The 17,965-nt window shown below is 40.6% G+C and overlaps 1 protein-coding gene across 5 annotated transcripts in view; it reads right to left on the reverse strand.

Annotated features, from left to right (window-relative positions):
- The window catches only part of ZBTB38 (zinc finger and BTB domain containing 38), a 141,871-nt gene that overhangs the window by 52,736 nt on the left and 71,170 nt on the right, over positions 1 to 17,965 (reverse strand). For 3 of the 5 annotated variants that reach the window (XM_049629750.1, XM_049629751.1, XM_049629749.1), the window contains exon 5: positions 10,406 to 10,471. The gene's annotated coding sequence lies outside the window, so the exon portion shown is untranslated. Of the gene's footprint in view, positions 1 to 6,112; positions 9,817 to 10,405; positions 10,472 to 17,965 lie in introns of those variants that run through there. The other 2 variants (XR_007457550.1, XR_007457549.1) reach the window with 2 other exon arrangements.

Genomic DNA, 17,965 nt, shown 5'->3' on the forward strand with positions numbered 1-17,965 from the left:
AATTTCCCGCCATGGGTTAGGAATCTATAACTCATTCTTTTTCCCATATTTGCAGCACTTTGTTAATCTGCTGTTTTACGTTTCTTCTCTCTTTCCCGAATCCTGGCACTCACCAAATTTCTATCACTTGGCCTCCCTTTATGTAGCTGCTTATCTTTTCCCTTTAAGCATCTTAAAAAGTCCGTGTCTGAATCGTCTTCTCTAATCTCTACCACATTCCTAAAAAGGCCTCTTGTAATGGTGCGTTGAGAAGTCTACCAAAGTCCCTGAAGAGGCAGTGTTTAGAACAGGGGCTCTAAGGCTCCTGGGAGCCAGGCAGAAGTAATATGAACTGGGGCCTGCAGAATAATTCATATCCCACCTAAGTGGGAAATAAACGTGGTTACTACCCAGCCCCAGATCAATTGTTGCCACGTGGGAAGGCCAGATCTGCAGAATTTCCCAATGAAGCCAAAAATCAGGACTTTTATATGAAAAGTTGACTACTTAAACAAACAAACAAAGGAATCTGAATCTGATCAAGTCTCCAGCTGTAACTATCAATTTACAGGAAATTTCTGCAACAGAAGAACATGGAAAACAGCACCGACGAATGTAGTCATCAGATTTTAGACTGTAGACAACCTTACAGGTCAAATAGTATTTTTTCAACAATTTTTTTATAGCAATAGCAAGGATGAAAGAAAGCAGGAAGGAAATCAATAAATTAAATGGAATTTAAGGGAGTATCAATTGTACTGTAAGGACCTTATTTGGAATTGTGCTTTGAATAAGTAAATTATTTTTTTTTAATGACATAATTGGACAAATTAGGCCATATTAGGAGAAATGCTATGATATTTCATGTTATTAAAGAATTATTATTTGTTGGCAATGATAATGATACTGTGGTTATTTTTCTTAATAAGTCACATTTTTAAATGTATTCTTTTAGTAACTTACATTTTAAAAACTTTTTATTTATAAATATTTCAAAGTTACAGAACAATTTCAAGAACAGTACAAAAAACCTCCTATATACACTCTACTCATATCTTCCTACCTACCTACCTACCTACCTAATTTTCTCCTGAACCATTTGTAAGTTGCAGACATTATTCTCTTTTGCCCATACATACTTCAGAATTTATTGGCTAAGCAAAAGCGCTTTCTCTTAGTATCCTTGTCTTTTAGAGAATCATACTAAAATACTTAGAGATAAAATGATGTGATGTCTGGGATTTGCTTCAAAATAATACAGGAGAGGATTACATAAAACGAGGTTTGCCAGCCATTGAGAATTGTAGAAGCTGGGTTTCATGTAGAACATGGGGTTTCATTAATCTGGCCCTTCCATTAAGGTTCAAGATTTTCATAATAAAGTTTTAAAAGATTATGTAAAGAAAGGCCTTAAAGTGACATGATATTAAGTGAATGCGAAGAAGATACAAAGTTGTCTACAAAATATTATCTCAAGTATTAAAAAAAATCACCATGCCTAGATAAAAGATTGAAAGAATACATGCCAAAATGTCAACATTTCAAATTATTTCACAGTAGGTATATATTACTTTTATACTTAGAACTATATAAATATAATGAGAAGGATTTATGATTAGAAGCAATTAAACTGGAAAATGGGGGCGCCTGGGTGGCTCAGTCGGTTGGGCATCCGACTTCAGCTCAGGTCACGATCTCACAGTCGTGGGTTCGAGCCCCGCGTCAGGCTCTGTGCTGACAGCTCAGAGCCTGGAGCCTGCTTCCAATTCTGTGTCTCCCCCTCTCTCTGACCCTCTCCCGTTCATGCTCTGTCTCTCTCTGTCTCAAAAATAAATAAACATTAAAAAAAAAATTAAGAAAAAACAACTGGAAAACGGAAATATTGTAACTGGTTCAATTAAAATTGTTAACAAATAAAACACACGTGTGGACTGGACTGGCCAAAGGGCCCCCAATTTGCAGATTGTGACTTAGGAAACAGGGCCACAGACTATGATCTGTGGACCAAATTTGGCTCACTACCTGTTTTTGTATAGCCTGCAAACTGAGAATGTTTCTTACAATTTTAAATGAATGGGAAAAAAATCTAAAGGAGACTAGTATTTAATGATCTGAAAATTACATGAAATTCAACACTGAAAGTGTGTCCACAAGTGAAGTTTTATCGGGACATAGCCACCGTCATTCATTTCTATATCTAATGCAGGGCAGTGCATATTTTATTACTGTTATACTTAATGTTATATATTATTAAATTTTGTCAAAAAAAAAAAAGCTTATAGAGGGGCGCCTGGGTGGCTCAGTTGATTAAGCATCCAACCTCGGCTCAGGTCATGATCTCACGGTTTGTGAGTTTGAGCCCCTCAACGGGCTCTGTGCTGACAGCTCAAAGCCTGGAGCCTGCTTCGGATTCTGTGTCTCATTCTCTCTCTGCCCCTCCCCCATTCACACTCTGTTTCTCTCTGTCTCTCAAAAATAAATAAACGTAAAAAAATTTTTTTTTAAAAAGCTTATAGAAATTTGCTTTCTCTGTTGTTATATAAATACCTATGTGGTATCCCCAATTGTGCCTCAATCCACAAAACCTAAAATATTTACTATCTGTGCTTTAGGACTGGGCTTCCCTGTGACCTAAAAGAAGCATATTGTAGAAACTGCACTGGACCAGGAGTCAAGCATGGCCTCTTAACTCTCCAAGTGACCTGGAGAAGTCACAACGTCTCTGGGCCACAGTTCTCTCAGTGACAAAAAAAAGTGTGTCTAAGGTCCACACAGCAACTGAAGTCTGTGATTCACATTCCTGTAAGAGCTAAGCAAGAAGTACAGGGATGATGACCGCACTTAGTGGTGGCACACCAGCTGGTGTGGTCCTCCTACAGAGCAAGGACTCCGTGAGAGTAACCACTGGCACTCAGATCAGGGCCTGGATAAACTGGTGAAGAACAAGGAAGGACAGGCTTTGCGGGGGGTGGGGGGGGCTCCAAAAACAGAGCAGCATGCTTGTTATGAGCAATATGACTTCGGGAGAGAGTTCCTAATATCTGTAGCTTAAATCAGGTATTTTGGATCTCTCTCTCTCATCTGGGCTTTGTAGAAGATCACAACGCAGTGAGAAGTCTGCTTATTTCATTTAAAATTCAATCCAGATCTAGCAGAGCAATGGGGGTGAGGGGGTGGGGGGCTCTCTGACATTCTCAGATGGAGAATAGAAGCCTTGGGATGGAGACTTCATAAAAATTCTGGGATAAATTACCCTTAAGGATGTCAGTCTGTAGGCTCTTTGTACTAACCAACATGGGACAATTAAACCGCAAGGCCAACATCACCATGGAAGCCAGACAGAACATCATGGTGCCAGTCCCTATACTGCAAGCCTGCAGCCTGCATTTTAGACTTCTTTTTCTAGTTGCACCCCCTCTCCGCTCTTTGGCCCTTGGACCCTGCACCCCCAGCTTCAGTGTAGGCAAAACAGCATCTCCTTTTGTTTACCTGCGGCCTCCTGACTGCTCCCTTTGTCTCTTCCTATTTTCTCTGCCCCCACCAGTCCCTCTGCAGCCCTCTCAGTCTGCAGTCCCCTCTATCGCCCCATTTCGCCTCCTAAATGACCACCCCATTCTCTTCCACATCATTTCCGCAATAGCTTGCAGTTTCTAGAGAATCCTTCAGTGATGTAGCCCCTCTCTTTCCCTACTAAAGCTTCCCCTCTTCCCTTCCACAGCTCAAGAAACAAGAGAAAAGGGGGAAAAAATTACAAGGGCACTGCCCTTCTGGGATTTAACCACATTCTCAGCTGGTGGCTTTTGTTTTCTCGTCTCACTGGCTTGTAAGGCCCTCGGGGCAGGCGCTCCGCACGCACGTCATGCTCTGCGCTGGGGAAGATGGGCAGGACTGTTAGGCCTTAATTAGAGCAAGGCCTCAGTCAGGGTAGAACATTTTAGCAGGAAAAAGGAAAAAGGAATTTCAAAATATCCACTTGGCAGCAATGACCACAGGGGAAGGAAGAGGTTTATTATTTTATATAAGGAAAATCACGAAAGCTCTCACAGCTTTTCATGAACACAGAAATAATATTTACACTGGCAATTTTAAAACAAAACAGAACCAGAAAACAAACTCCCTCTGCAGGCCAAGTGTAGTGAGTGTAGACCCAAGTGCTAGTCTTGAACCTTGAGCAGGAAGCTGCAGAAGCAAGGAAAGCATTAAGGGAAAGGATGCAAAATGAGTTACAAGATCAAAAGAACACTTTTCTGGTCAATGAGACATTGAGGCCATAGCAGAGCCACACCGAGATCACCTAACAGAGACATGAGCTTTGGCAACTGGTCTTTGATATACCTGTTACCCGTCAAGCCTTTTTTGCAGGACAGACAGCAGGGAGACCCCCACTGTCAGACAGGGAAGGTAAAAAGGCAGAAGCATCTTGCCTGCATCACAAATTCAAATTTTTGCATTCAAGGGCCTCTCAACTTAACATCTGCTCATGAATGCAAAAGAGTGGCAGCCGTTGTTGAAGTCACCTGGCAAATGTAGGCAGACCAGCTTGGAGCAGGGCAGCCAGACATACGGTGGCTTATTAGGAGCCAAGACATCTTGGGAAGGTGATGAGGATGAGATATAGAGTCCCAGGAAGAAGCCCCCCTGCCATCAGCTGAAATGCCCCCAAACTGAAGGCTGGCCTCCAAGGTAACGGTATAAAAGGCCACTAAGAGAACAGCATGTCATTCATTTCTTTCTGGAACAGACAGGACACACAATTGTGCCTGTCCATACAATGCGCTAGCCTTGTGTAGGAACCTGGATGCAAGTTTCCTGGGATATTTCATGTCACATTCCATTCTGCCTGGGTTGGAGCGGTGTCTCTCACACAGTACATGCTCAACAGGTGATGCTCGAGGAAGTGAAGCCCACTCCCGCACTCGTGGGCAAGACTCTACCACAAAGGTTTAGAACAGTCTTCAGGCAGTGGAAAGTTTCACGAGCCAGTCAAAACCAAACAAAATGTAAGGAGTCAGCCAGGCCACCTCTAACTTGTGATAAGCAAAACCCACTAGGGACGCTCAGTCGGTTGAACGTCTGACTATTGATTTCCTGGTCTGATCATGATCTCATTGTCATGAGTTCGAGCCCCGAGTCAGGCTTGCACTGACAGCGCAGAGCCTGCTTGGGATTCTGTCTCCCTCTCTCTTTGTCCCTCCCTGCTTGCTCTCTGTCTCTCTCTCAAAATAAATAAAAATAAAAACTTAAAAAAAAAACTCACTATATTGTAAATCAATCTTAGAAGATGCCTCTGACACATTCTGAAGGCTTCATAGGGTCTTATGGTTTCTAACTTATACAGCAAAGCTATCCCTTTGTTCTCAGAGCTTCATCAGCAGACCAACCTAAAAGGCATAAAAGAGTCGAGGTTCTTAAAAAGAATTTCTTTAGTATTACTTGCTCGAATAGAGAAACTCCACGCCAAGGAGTGAGGTCCTTAGAAAGCCATTGTTGGGCAAAGTGACCTGTAGAACTGAAGTGTTTTAGGCACTAGAGCACAAAGACAATTTATTGGCGGTATGGGACTGATCCTTCCACCATGTGCTTTTGAAAAAGTGAAAGGAAACGACTGTCTCAATGTTTTGCCATGCATTTACTTTCCGGAGTTCTTACAAAAAACAAAGCTCTGAGAATCCTTTCTGCTGGGGATTTCTGGGGTTAGCGCTAAATCTATGCCAGCGTTTCATCACTACCACGGCACCTTGTTAGGTGGTTTCAGGTTGGGACTGGGTCACAGGTAGTGACTTCGCTGGCACTGCATCCTGGGAATTTGACTAAGACCAGCCATCTACCTACATAAGAGGAAGCTGACCTACGTAAGGCCGAACCTGCAAAGTCGTCAGACCTGGCTCTGTTAGGCAGCAGCTCCACAAAGAAAGGAGTTTGCAGTCTGAGCATGAGCCTCCTCTGTCTCATAATGGTACCCTTAGAACGTCACCTGGCTGGGTCCATTTCACCCTGCAGGCAGGTCTCAGCCTACATGCCACCTCTTCAGGAAGGCTTTTCCTGGCCAATCATTCGAAAGTGGCTCTCTTCCTCCCAAGATATCATTCTTGCTCTCTTTTTTTTTTTTAAGTTTGTTTCTTTATTTTGAGAAGAGAGAGAGAGGGAGAGAGAGAGAGAGAGAGAGAGAGAGAGTGTGTGTGTGTGTGTGTGTGTGTGTGCGTGTAAGCCGGGGAGGGGCAGAGAGAGAGGGAAAGAGAGAATCCCAAGCAGGCTCCCTGCTGTCAGCACAGAGCCCAAAATGGGGCTCAATCCCATGAACTGTGAGATCGTGACCTGAGCCAAAATCAAGAGTCAGACACTTAACCAACTGAGCCACCCAGAAGTCCTTCACTCTTGCTTTTTAAATTTCTATTTTTCTCTTTTGTGCTTGTCTACTTTAATTGTTTACATATTTATTTTTGAGCTCCCCACCCCCACCATTCCTCTCCATTGGAGGCAGGTCCATAAGACGCAGGCCCTGATCTCTTGTTCATTACTATATTTCCAGCCTTTGGAAAATGCCTGGCTTGTAGTAGGTGCTCAATAAATTTGTCGAATGTTTCATTACCAACAAAGCTGTTTAGAACAGCATTTCCCCCGGAAGGGAGCTGTTAGAATGAACGACATGGTTGTAGGAACTCAAAGGCTTAAGCAGGATTTAGTATTAAAGATATAAGTGCTAGATCTTTTTTCTTGATCCTCCTTCCCCTACCAACCAGCTCTAAAACAGGGTCTGGCTACCAGTCTTTTTACGGGGGGATCCACAGAACTGGTTGAGGTAGATCAAGCTCACTAGTAGCAAGAGATGCAACCGTGGTCGTCTCACTGAGTTAAGGCTTGGAAAAGCATTTCCTATTCTCCAAAGAAAAAGAGTAGAGAACCGGAGACTATAAATCATTCAGGTAGAAAACCACAGATTTGCTCATTTTGTTTTGGTGAGAACAAAGGCAGTTGTTTGCACATTCTTCTTGTCGCACCTGCTCTGGCCTGCCCGGTATAAACACCTTAGCCAAAAGTGTAAATGGGTTAAGCATAGCCTTTTAGGCAATGAGAGGGCGTAAATGCCATCTCTGCAATCATCGGGAAGTGTTTTTGGCTAGACTAGGAGATCCAATAATAATTGTAAATGGGTAAGTTTAGAAAAGCTTTGTGCCTTGTAAATATTTCTGTGAAATATGAAGGCAAAGCATTAAGGCGAAACACAACAAAGTAATAAATAATAATTATTCTTCCATTCGCTGGTCTATTTATTAGAATGACAATGGTACAATATACTTCCTAACAGTCTTACTTGGCTTTCAACCTCCTTGAATTGTGTTTAAAATTCTTTTCGGCAAGACCAAGAGCACCATAAATGAATAATGCCACAAAAAATCATTAGGTATGAAAATCTACAAGATGACGCAACCATGCTTGAGTTAACAATAAAAGGACCAACATTTTATAAAGAAGAAATACACTGTTGAATCTATCAGGCATTCATTTTTATGGTAAAACAATTCCATTGCATCCATCTAACCTTGAGATTAAGATTCAAATAGGTTCAAAATGATTAATTTGTTCCGGCCTATCAAAATGGAAGACGTTGTAGTTGTAATCTTTCTGAATAGCAATAGTGTTTTAATTACAAATGCCTGGCTCATTATTTGCTCGAGAGCGAATGACAATTAGCTTGATTCTACTGCAACTGTTAATGCTCCTGGTACTAAAATAAATAGGCAATACTGAATCAGGTGTCCTACATTTCCCTTCATTTTATGATCTTCTGATTGATGCTATATTCAAAATGTACTTAGTCATTTTAAGTCACAGGCAAGAAGGAAAATGGCTCCCGAACAGCCAAAAAAAAAAAAAAAAAAAAAGGTATTGCAGGAAGGATATTTCATGGCAAGCCCAAAGAACGAAATCACTATGAGGTGAATCATGTTCTAATATCATTGAGCCAGAGAAAGACTCCAAGCAAAATATTCAAGTTGGCCTCAAAACAACACAACAACAACAGCAGCAACAAACCTTTAGCCCATTAGAGGTTTGGTTTTACAGACAGTGCTTTGGAATATCGGGCAAACTGCTAGAATAAAGCAGCTATTAACACAGAGGGTTCTGAGTCTCAATGTTCTTCACATTGGAGTAAACCTCAGAGAGGTTTCAGGTTTGCCAGTATCTTCCTATTAATACATCTATAAAGACGTTTCCACAAAGGCTCGATGTGCACTTATCATTGGGGGGGTGGGCTTGGCTCTCGGTCCCTCTCTACCCAGAGCTCTGAGGTTACCGATGGAGGGATCGGGGAAAACAAGGGCATAAGCATTTTCTGATTCTCAGAATTTCTGAGATGCCTTTTGTTTCAGGGGCGCTGGTGAACCAGTGATAATGAAACTACACCTTTGTACACAAACCTTGACCAGCATTCTGGAGCACGTTACAAAGAAAAACCTTAATTTTTGAAAGTACTGAGCACAAAGGAGGGGAAAAAAAAGCTCTCCCTGTGCAAGCTTTCTCTATATGTGTAGAAATATGGCTTAATTTTTAAGGCTTGAAGACCGCATTTAAAAACGTCTAAAACCAGTGCAGACTCTATATGGGAGGAAAAAGAACTGTACAGTTTTCATTAACCATTTGTTTCTTTTTTTAAGACATTATTTTGCATATCAGTTATTGCATTTTTAAATAAGATTTGGTTACCAAGGAAACAGGTTCTGGCCCAGTGTTAAGTTGAAACTAAAATATATTTCGGAAGTTAAGCTCAAAGGAAAGAGCCCATGAAATTATTTTGAAAAGTGGCAGAATTTGGTACTTACAGAACCATAGCTGTATGGTCTGCAATGAACCATTCTAGGGACTCTTTTTCTTTCAGTGAAGCTCTCTTTCTTCTAACAGGGCCATCTATATTTAATATCCACCACCCCCCTTTAAAAATTGTAACTCCTCATCTCTCCAAATAATAGATAAACCAATAGTATATTTGTTCTTGTATATTATCTAAAATGGATTTTGGAAGCATGTAAGTTTTTATTTTCATCTTTCATATAACACGTTTAAAGACCGCTTCTTAAAATTTAAATATTTTAAATGTTTCTTACTAAGCTTGTTTGCGCTCTTTAAAATTATCTCAAGAAAACCATTTATTTTTAGTTTCAAGCTAAAATGGAGCTGAATCAACAGACTTTTCAAAAAATTCTTTTGTTGTCTAATGGCGCCACACCTATCATATATATATAATTTTTTTAAAAGGAATCAGCTCATTTTTATAGCAGAATCATTTTGTAAGTTTAGCAAAGCTGTACATTTATATAGTATCTGAATAGGAAAGCCTATCCAATTTAATACCCTCCCTCCAAAAAATTACAGCTGTCTTATTTAATTTTCCTTATAAAAGTCATATTTTAATCCCTCTAATATTCTTGCTGCATGGCTTAAAAAAATCTATAAAACATGCAAATTTCGACCTACCTGTGTGTATCACTTAATGCAGTGCTAGCATGACAAGACACTCAGCCATTTTTATGTAAAGCGATGGAGACCAACTGATTTCTCCGTCTTCTTGCTCACAAGTTTTAGATGCGATTGTCACACACACAAAAAAATCATACGCAGAACAGCTTGAATGTACTGTGATCACGAGAACTGAATTTATCAACAGGAAAATAGGATTGAAAAAAGAAGTTTCTCTTCCAAGGTTTCTCTGAGGCTGCAACCAAGGAGGTGCTGTGCTGAATTCTTTTCCCCTTCCTCCTCTGAGAGTTCAAAGCCCGGAGCTGACCACTGCAAAGGCCACTGTCACATTTGCTGAAAATCAAACCACTGATACCAGCACTGAAAATACAAATTTGAGAACCAACTTGTGTGCACACCATGGAGTGCATACGAGTTAAAAATAGATTCCACCTTGCCTCCTACCTGCATAATAAATATGTAAGTTTCAAGTGTTTAATTTGATATTCACATTAATTAACAATACAACATACATTATTTAAAAGACAGCAAAGGCAAGAAGAAAGGAGAGACACCATCTGGTAGCAGAGTTTTGTTGTTGTTGTTTTTGTTTTTAGGGTTTTTTTTTTTTTTTGGCTTTGTTAAAAAAAAAAAAAAGGTAAAATCCTATTTTGAACGTGATGAAAAGCAAACATCCAGAGGCAAATGAATCGGAACTGAAAGGTGATGTTGAAATATCTAAGGCTGTAATGAGGCAAAAACAAGTCTTCGCTACCAGATGATATGGCATACCGAGCATTTACATACTCACATCTGAAATACTAGGCAACGTGTAATGAATTCTATACACAGCATGCACACACAGCAAAAGCACGGCTAATCCTGCCTGCCATCTTAGGCTCGCAGAAGCAAGATACGCACTGCATGCAGACACGAGCACTGGGGAAGGAGGAGGCAGGGGACAGCTCACCTTAAATGCAGTATCTGATTAATGTTGTAAGTGACATTGCATATCAGCCTCAGAGTCTTGGTTCAACTGGGTAGGAGGGAACAAAGAAAAATGTCATCAACTGGTGATGCAAGATGAGCCCAATCACTAAACACTGTTTAGCAAACTCCAAATTCTGCAACCAGACAGTAGAAGGCATTTCGTACACTTAAGCAGAGCTGCTGCACAATGCATGTGTCCTTTTGCTTCTGAGAATCAAACAATCCTTTTGCTAATGAAGAAAATAAGCCGGAATGAATACTGTCATATCTTCTTCTTGAAGAAAGCTTTCAATACAGTATGTATCTGGTTTGGGGTTCATTTGATAGACTATTAATTTCATAGAATTGCTAACAACAACAACAACAAAAATCCAAAACTATTAAGCTATTGTGAAGCAAAAAATAATATTATACAGGGTATAGCATTTCTAGATTATTTTTCAAATCCTAAACGGTGCCGGCAGGCTTACAGAAGAATGCATGATCGGGCTGTCTGTATCGGTGCTATAACCTCTAACCACAAGCCGTGTAAATGTATCCTGCTGAATGTATCTGCAGTACAGAGCGGCAGATACCTCCTCTGTTGGAATTGTATTAAAATGTGAATGAATTTGCTTAAACTTAGAAGCAAATAAAATCAGCACAGAAAAATAAATTGATGCTGAATTCCTTTGGATGTACGGTATAGCTGATCATCATGAACGATAAAAGCCATCCTTAGGATACTGACCTAAATAATGTTAAGACCTGCACCAGCGTACTTACCGCATTTGCTCAGAACATAGAACACGCAAAATGATTTTTGTCCTCCCTCCCTCTCCAGAAGCTAAACTGTAAAGTAACGAGGCATTGGCAGGGATATCCAAAGGCTATATGTGTATATATTGTACATGCTGTCAGAGAAGAAATGGTGTTGTGCTGAGATGTGATGTTTCTTTGTTTTACTTTGAGGCTTATCTTAGCTATGCTTGCACGATGACATTGACATCATGGAGGTCAGGGCTGACACTGGGGTGCCATCCGTTTTATGAGTGAAATGTTTTCCGAAAATTAAATCTCATCTACTCAAACACCAAATTTCATGTCTTCTTCAATACCACCTCCCTACCCCCGCTGTTCAAGATTGATGGGATCTAGTTTGGCTGTGTGTAATAAATTGGAATTGCCTTCTGTAGAGACTCCAATACATAATTGTAGGAATTAATTTTTTAAACAAAAAACCTTTAAGAATTCTTATGCATCCCCTTTCAATCCTTTCTATCAACACCCCCCCCCCACACACACACACAATTGAAGCTCAAATTGCAGTGAAACGTTTAACATGTGGAACAAAAAATGTGGAAAGAGCTGCTTATTCAGGATTTTGAAGAAATGCCTAATAAGCAAATACTGTTTAGCTACAAAACCAGTGTCACCATGTCCCCAAAGAGAGGAAAACAGCATAGCTTGCTAGAAAAATTTCCTCCAGAAACTGCCGGCAGGTAAAAAACAGAAAAGCATTTCTTTTACCATGCTGTATAAAACAAGAAGTCTTTTATTTTTAAGAAAATAGAACAGATTCTTTTCCACTTTCTTCGGCTACAAAGAAACCATACCCACCCCCACCCTTAGATCCTGGACATAAGCCAACATTTTTATAAAATGCTATGAGCCTTATTTTGAATATATATTTACGTTTTTCTTCTTATCTCTCCAAAATTCTTTAATTGTCTTGTTGTGTCACTGAATATACTAATGCTAATTAATTTTAACACGTGCAAAAATGAATTCATATTTTCTGGGGTTGCTAGTTTCCTAGTGCCTCGATCTTCTATAAGGACTGGCTAAAAATAGTCAGGTTAGCAAAATATTCAAGTTCCCCAGAATTTTTTTTAAAGGAGAAATTGTATTCAAGCATCTTAACTTAGGTGCTAGGTTTCACAACTGGATCTTTTGTTTCTAGCTTTCATTCTAACTCGTTTCCCAGAACCCAAGTGATTTTCAGCTCCATGTGTGGAAAGCACCCAGCCCATCTCTATCCCATACACTTTAAAGTCTCCGAGCTGGGACGTCCAGATGGTCGCTCATACCTGAACCACACCGAATCCTCTTCTCTTTGGAGCACATCTCTCCCCCACAACTACTCCAGAAATAAACGTGGCTCTGACAGAAACAGTAGCTCCTGGTCTAACACCAGCGGTGGAGCCATCTTCCCCACCCCCACAACATTGCTCTATGAGCTCTGGTTAGCATTGACAGCGACAGAAAATTAGAATGGAGTGTCCTTAGGCTAATTCCTCCTTTACCATGGGGGTCAAGAATTAGACTCTCAGGCTGAGTTACAAGGTACCAATTTAATACACGGTCATCTAGAAAGCAGGGTCCTCACGGTGGGGTCAGAAGAGGTAGAAGTGAACACCTAGACATTTGGTGCTGTTAGCGTCTGTTCAGCTCTTCCCTAGTAATAACATCAGAAAGCTAGACAATCATGTTAAAATACTCACAAATTATTATCAGGTAGGCTAGATATACACCACATGGAATCAACTGTGACCACATAGAACTAAGTCGCTGCCTCCTCTGCCTGCGATAATAAATGACAGTGACAAGGACAGTAATCCGCATCATGCTCCCATGAGATGAGCGAATAGTGTTATGTCCTCACAGGGGCAGGGTGGTGAATGTGGTCAGGTCCCCTACTGATACTCGTAAACCTGATGCCAGGGCAAGTGGTTTCCAAACCTCCCAGTGGGTTCCCTGTCCACCCTCTGTCAAAATGAGCCTAAAAGCCACATATTGGTTTATTCTGTGATATTATAAATATGCGCAATGAGCAAACTTGGCCCGTTTACCAAACCTGCTTGGGTTAAACAAATCTGAATTGTAGTTAAAAGCATTCAGATTGATGAGCTTGTTTAGGCAGACATTCTTGACTAGTAAATCCTGTTTTGTACTTAAAAAAACAACAACAAAAAAACCAAAACCACACTCATGCCTGAATTACTTAGGCTTTGTCATGATTACAAGTGGCAAGGGTATGTGTTCACTTATGATTTTTAGAAATAGCATGCTCCTCATCAACATCCTCGGGGCACATACACAAATATTAATTTAAAAGACAAATCCCTTTGGGGCGCCTGGGTGGCTCAGTCAGTTAAGCGTCTGACTTTGGCTCAGGCCATGATCTCACAGTTCATGGGTTCAAGCCCCGTGTCGGGCTCTGTGCTGACAGCTCGGAGCCTGGAGCCTGCTTCAGATTCTAGGTCTCCCTCTCTCTCTGCCCCTCCCCCGCTCATGCTCTGTCTCTCTCTCTCTCTCTCTCAAAAATAAAATAAACATTAATAAATAAATAAATAAATGACAAATCCCTTTTCCGTGATAAAAATTTTAACCTGTTTCTGCCATTCTGAGGAGTCAAGTATAAGGAGCCCTAAACAGCCTGGCAGGAACAGGACAGAGATGGACAGAGACAGCAGTGAGGGGTGTGCCTTTCACTCTGATTAACCTTCTTCCTTGCCCACAGTTTTGTTGCTCTGCAGTCTTAGCTCATTTTATTTTCAGTCCTGCGGGTTAAAGTTAAATTGCATGGCTTATGCAAAGTGCATAATTCAAGTATGAACAAAGCTTGACTCTGTATATTTAAAAAAAAAAAAAAAAAAGGAAAGTCAGGGCACTGAGTCCCAGAGAAAACCTTGGTTTATAAACATTTGGATTGGTTTGCACTATGTTACTACATTCACTGCGTTAAAAATTACAGCTGGTTTCCATTTACACCTAATATGGACATTCAAAGTTCTGGGTAAATTTGTTACCAGGTTAGGCCATCCTAAATCTAAATTTTTGCAAACGAAATGTTCAGCAAATTCAACATTTTTGTTTAAATTCTTAGCATTAAAAAGTTTAAAAAGTTTTATGAGGTTATTACATCAGTCTATAATGTATTTAGTCCTGGAAACAACATGGTGACTTAATTTATCAAGGACTAAAAGTGGCTTTGGATGATATTTTTACTTAAAATTTTTTGAAAGTCTGGTGCTATTTTAAACATCTATGTCTTGCCTATGGAGCTGGGCAGGAACTTCTGTTTCCTATCTTAATCAGAGCTAAGTCTATAATAGCTACCATTTATTGAGAACCTACTACATACTCAATATTTGGCTATATTATATTATTTAATTCTAACCCAAAAGGCTTCAAGGTGAGTATTAATTATTATCAACTTTGGCTGAGGACCTAATTGGGATTTCTAGTCACATGGGAAATAGCAGAGTTAGGATTCAAATCTAAGTCTGACCAATTCCAGAGTTTAGGTCTTTCCACCTATCTTCAGAGGATAAAACCTCCTCCATCCACATTCTGTCCTGATGTAGGAAACTTCTTCCTGTCAGAATCCTGGTAGATGGAATCCCCACTCTCTGAAGCCAGGACTAATTCCCTTTATATGAACCAGCCTTAATTTCCCAGGCCCTGGGAACTGTGGGTACCTAGGGCCATCAACTGGAGACAGGCTGGACCAGCAGGTGGAAAAGAAAATAAAAGGAGGAATTCATTAGACCAGGTTGAAAAGTTAAGAGTAGAGAGCAGATTAACAATTTTGGTCAGAGATGTGTCGTAATTTGGAAATGTTTTATGAGACAAAGTAAGTGGGAAAGCTCACATTTCCACCTGAGCAAAAGCCTTCACCAGGTGTCTTTTCATGTTACAGATGAGGAAACTGAGGCTGAGAGGAATCTAGTCACTTGCCCAAGATCACACATTTAATAAGTTAGCCCATTTGTTATATTAAAAAGTATATCTTGTTTCCTTTTGTACCTAATAGATTCAGCATGTGTGAGTAAATTTGTTATCAGGTTGTTAGAGTGTTCTAATCTAAATTTTCAGTTAAAGAAAAATCAGTGTAGCAATCAAGACTGACCAGGTTCCCACTTACGAATAGTATTTTTGTCCTGAACAAATAAACTAAATTGGTATTATGAGTTCCTTCCTCAACATATATTGAAGACGGATTTTTCAAAAGTCTAACTTTTGAGTAAGAGATTTTCCTCAACCATGGTTAGTGTTTCAAATGCATGATTTTAGTGATTAACTCTCTCTGTTAGCATCTGTACATTTTGCTCTAAGATCCCTTCTGGCTCTGAAGTTTGTAATTCTAAAAAATCTAGCCCAGCTTGCTTTCCAGGTCGGTCTAGGCCAAGAGCTAGACTCCAAGTCTCCTGCCTCCTGGTTATGTGGCCAGCTGACTATCTTGCTCGTTGGCAGTAATTTTATATACCAACCAGATGGCTCTCAAAGGGGGCTTTCTAATCAGCTCCACTCTGCCTGGGAATATGAGAGGAGGATTATGTTGCTTGGTGCTCATGAGGCAGTAGAATGAATGGTTGAGTAGATGGACAGGACTGAGGAATCTGAACTCTGGGAAGCCTCCAATTCTTAGACATGAGTTTTCTTACTTCTATCCATTAGGATCTGTGTAAGATGTGGGAACGGAGTACATACTTGATGGCAAAGATGAGGCAGCAAACCATGGGGACCAAACTGAGGTTATCTTCTAGGAAAGACCTAGGGGGGACGGGAAATGTGAACCATGCAGTTTTCAACAGAGAAAAACTGGTGAGTGACTTAGGGTTGGGAGGGAGACTCTGACCGACAACATTCTGCCCCACTTCAATCCAGCTCTCCTGTGGGACTATCCTCCATACTCCTCACCACTGTTTTGATATCACTACCTCAACGTTAGCAGCAGAATAGTTCCTGCTTTTCTCAGGGCATTTGCAACATGGCACTAAAGGAAAGAACAACAAGGTTTTACTAGATCCTGAACTGGCAAGACACATATTCAGTAAGATGGCTGAGTTTCTTCTTTCTTGAGAGACTGGCAAGTAGGGTGAAGAGGGAGGGTGGGGATGTAAACTAGGGTGGAGGAGGAAGAATTCTCACAGATTGGTAAAAGCCACCCTTTGTGAGAACATAATCCTCTCCTAATATCTTCCCTTCATCCTGGGCAGCAAATACTCCAAGACTCAACCTGGGAACAAAGCCATTTGTCTTCTCTTCTTTCAGATAAAGACATGGCTCAGAAAGGCCATAACCATGCACCTCATCTCACCAGAGCAGCTTTAACAAACCTCAGTGAATCTTCACTTCCTTCGGACTGAAGATAAAGGCAGAATAAGTTTTTGTTGATTGAATTATCTACCTTTAATCACGTCTCTGGCTTGCTTCCTGCAAGATCTGTGTATCTCCCGCGGCACCCAGAGCGTTGTCTGATGCAGCGAAGGGGGCTCATATGGGTATGCTCTTCACTGACCAACACCAACTTGGGAGTTCCCTCTCTGCTCCCATCACTACCAGTGGAATCTTTAGCTTTGTCTCATGAAGCCATTTCCCAAAATAGGGGAACTTGCTCCATGAATTAAGGAATGGACCTAGGGGCTGAAAATATCTATGGAAGTCTTTCAAGTACTTAATCACTTGTTTCCCAAAGGGAGTCACAAATTGTCTGGCAAGCAGACCACAGGCTTTGTTTAAATCTGTCCCTCCCAGAACAGAAAAAGGGAGACAGAAATAAGAATGGTCTGACAGCAATACCATTGCCTCCAAATTGTGCCTCAACCTTTCCTGGGCCCTCAGCGTCAGAACATGTTTCGTAGAACTATAGGATGGGCAAGGCAGTCTGCAAGATGCCATCTCAACCCTCTCTTTGAGGTGGAAAAAAAATCACGTTCAAAGAGAGTATTATATCTGAAGACCTCGGCAAACAGGATAAAAGCCCTATTCCTTAATTTCTAGTACTCTGCCCTTTGTAATGCAACATACTGGCTCAATTAAAGTTCCAGGCTTTCATTTAAATAGGTACTTATTGGGGTGCCTGGGTGGCTCAGTCGGTTGAGCGTCCAACTTTGGCTTATCTCATGGTTCAGGGGTTTGGGCCCCGTATTGGGCTCTGTGCAGACAGCTCAGAGCCTGGAGCCTGCTGCGGATTCTGTGTCTTCCTCTCTCTCTGCCTTACCCTGCTTGCACTATGTCTCTCTCTCAAAAAGTAAGCAAACATTAAAAAAATTAAGAAATAAATAAATAGGTACTTATTAAATGGTTATAGAAAAGCAAGTTAATGAAGAGATTCTGGTAAGACAGCTATAACTTATTTCTCAATTCCTCTCACAAGAAAATGTTATAGTATACTTGTTTAATTTTTTTTAAAGCTCAACTAAACATAATTTTAAGCAAAATAGTAAATGGCCAAAATATCACCTGAGACCAAGGGTCACTTCAGAAGTATCAGAGAAGTAGGTTTGATTGCCATTTAAGTCAATCAGATTAAGTTTAGCCAGCTGAAGTAGGCTTTATCCTATTTGGTTTGCAAAAAAGAAATCTCATGAGTTAGCATGAGCAGCTAAAAATAAGTTGCAGGTTTCATTTTCCGTTGTTCAGTATGGTTTTGAAACCAAAAGGTGCAGAGCTAGGAGATTCACCAACGCCTACTGAAAATCAACAATTCAAACTGACACCTTTCTAGCACACTGCCCTGAACTATGGGCCAAAGCCAGGCCCAAGAAAGGTG

The sequence above is a fragment of the Panthera uncia genome, chromosome C2 (genome assembly GCF_023721935.1).
Source record: "Panthera uncia isolate 11264 chromosome C2, Puncia_PCG_1.0, whole genome shotgun sequence".
NCBI lineage: Eukaryota > Metazoa > Chordata > Mammalia > Carnivora > Felidae > Panthera > Panthera uncia.